Source organism: Diabrotica virgifera, chromosome 5, assembly GCF_917563875.1.
Source record: "Diabrotica virgifera virgifera chromosome 5, PGI_DIABVI_V3a".
NCBI classification, from domain to species: Eukaryota; Metazoa; Arthropoda; class Insecta; order Coleoptera; family Chrysomelidae; genus Diabrotica; species Diabrotica virgifera.
This window is the reverse complement of record NC_065447.1, coordinates 194,630,422-194,633,408: the sequence shown is the minus strand read 5'-3', so window position 1 is coordinate 194,633,408 and position 2,987 is coordinate 194,630,422. Positions and strand designations below refer to the sequence as shown.

General features: G+C 26.3%; 1 non-coding gene across 1 annotated transcript; it reads right to left on the bottom strand.

Moving 5' to 3' along the window:
- Positions 1-1,337: 1,337 nt before the first annotated feature.
- Trnah-gug (transfer RNA histidin (anticodon GUG)) lies at positions 1,338-1,409 on the bottom strand. Its single transcript has one exon. It is a non-coding gene; the product is annotated as a tRNA-His (tRNA).
- Positions 1,410-2,987: the final 1,578 nt, after the last annotated feature.

The following is a 2,987-nucleotide window of genomic DNA, read 5'->3' as shown; positions in this document are numbered from 1 at the left end:
TTGCCTCGAAAAATGTATTTTTAGGTTTCTTGGGTAATTATAAGCAATAAAGGTCTCTTGTCATATTTCTGAAAAGTTTTCGAGTTATAAGCGATTTTAAATCTGAAAAATGCGAAAATATGCATTTGCAATGCTTGATCTTAAGATTTAATAAAATGACAGATCTTTTTTATTTAAGATGACCCAAAAATGCTAAACACATATTTTCGCGGGCAAAAAAAGGTGATATTTTGAATTTGTTAAAAAAAATATTAAACAATTTCTGCCCAAAAATTTCGCTCGGCACCCTTCCGATTTGTTTATAGGGGATATTTTTTAAGAATAATCCAAAAAGAAACCGAATCAGAACAGTCAGACACAGGCAGCATAAATCCGGACCCCGGAAGTGTCATATGTTTTCGAAGCGGACCCTCAGGGAAACTAATTGGTGACCCCTGCTCTATACAACTATACATAATTTAGATGTGTACTGTGCATATATTTATATTTCATGTTATTTCAATTATAACGGAGTTTATCTGTAAGTATACCGTATGTTATTAATTTTTACCATATTCTCCGGCTAACCCGAATTTTCGATAACCCGGATCGGCCTGGGTCCCAATTAATCCGAGTTATCGAGGTTCCACTGTACTTATTATTAGCAAATAAAATTATACTTAAACTTGTTTATTTAATAAAATAATCATTGTAATTTATATCAACAATTAACTTCGAAAAATGTTTAAAGGATTTACAACTGTAACAATGGATCAGTACATTTTTTTACTTTTAAATTTAGACATTTGACATTTTGACGTTATTAATTGATAAATATAAAAAATGGGTACTAATTCCGTAAAAGGGTTTACGGATATGAAATTTATATCAATGAATTATGTTTCACTTACTGTTCTTTTATGACCTTTGTGTTCTTACTGATCTTTTTCGTGTAATTGCCTTAAAATATGTCTTATTTTTAAAAGCCACCGCCATTATATACCATGACACTAATGACAACTGTTTCCTAATAGTGTTGCCATAGTTATATAAAATATGTCTTCTTATGAAAAATAAAACCTTTCGATTTTAAATAATGTTAGTTGTTGAAAATTATATTTTTCTACTAATCCAAATTAAAAAAAGTCATAGAAAAAGTATAGTATTCTACCCGCATGTAATGGTTATTACTCACTCGGATGAACTATTTTTTAAATAATATTTTTCGAAAACGATTTGCGGACTGTAAATTGATTAAAAATGAAATTAGCTACTGCGTTGAAGACATTTTTTTGGATACAGTTTATTCATAAAAACATAAAAATAAGGACTATAACAGTAATTGTAAAAAAATCTCATGCCGTGACCAGGATTCGAACCTGGGTTACCACGGCCACAACGTGGGGTCCTAACCACTAGACGATCACGGCTATTTGAGATTGTATTTATTTAATAACATCTAAAAATTATTTGTTGTGACTGATCTACTTTTATTTATAATAATTGCACGTTAACTCGGGCGTAGCAACTTCAAGATTACGGTTCAGTTTACTCAAGATCAATAAACTTTGTATATTATTAAACAATTGTTACACTCATACTATTAATGTCTACTTCATATTTTATCATTTTTTTATAATTGTTATGTTTAAAAAATAATTCCACTTGATTTATTTTTATTTATTTAAATAAATAAAATACCTCGACTTCAAAGCCATGTGGAAGTAACTAGAAGGATAGGAAATGAAGCACAAATAATATTGATTGTATAAAGTCGAAAACTGTACACTCAAAGAAAAATCATTGTAAAATCAAAAAAAAATAATAATGATTCAACTAAAATCCAATATGTTTTGGCTTCATTAGTATTTTTATTTAAATTAATAACAGATCTTATGATTTTAAAAGAATTTTTAAAATAAGCATGCTCATAGTCATTCTAATTGGTTAATCCTATTAAAACTGTGGTATTTGAAGTAAATAATTACAATTAAGCAATTGAAATGACCTATCTATTTTAATGAACATGAAACACTGTTATTTTTATAATAGTTCTGTATAGATTTAAATGTCGATAATAACATTTTAAAAGTAAATTTGATTTGAAATAAAAATGCTATCCCTTTGATTTAAAGAGAAAATGATTTTACTTTCTTGGCTTTCCTTTTGTTTTTAAATTACGTTCTTTTTGTTTTAAAATACGTTCCTTTTATTTCAAAACTTACAATAATATTATAAGTTATTTGTCAATTTAAATCAAATTGTTTTCTTTATGAATTAAAATGAAATGTTTATTAATATATTATAGTATTTTACTTTGTTTAAAGCTTGAGTCGACTTTAATTCAAGCGCATTAGTACTAACATTTTAAATAAAATCAACATTAAATTTATAACAAAAATATATATTTTAATAATTTTGCATATACAAAAATAACGTAAGCCTATTATAACATCAGTCTAAAAAATAATCAAAACAAGATTGAACTCTATACTAAAAAAACAAAAACTATCTACTGGAAACTAAACTTCTACTGGAAACCGACTAGTTGGTAGAATAATCGAGTTTAATAATGTGGCCAAGATATAATCTTCAACATCTAAAACAGAAAAAATTTGAATCATATTATAAAAAAGAAAAATATAATGAAATCTTTTTTCAAAAGTTGTATATTTGCCACACTGTTTGCTAAAATGTATAATATTTATTTGGTATACCAAGTTGGAAAAAATCGACAAAACACCTATATTAGAGACTTAGTAAAAATAGTTTTTGTTAGAATAACATTTTCTCTTAGCAAAAGTAGCAACTAATTTATTATATTACAAAAAAACTTACTTGTTTCAGATTTGTAACTTAAAGATGAAAATAATAATTTGCAGGATTTATCATTTATATTTGTTCTATAAAATGATTTTATCTTCTTCTTAAAATCCGCCCATTTACTATATAGCAAACTTTTCCAGCAAATAGCAAGCGACAATCAATGTCAATCTGAAAATAGTAAA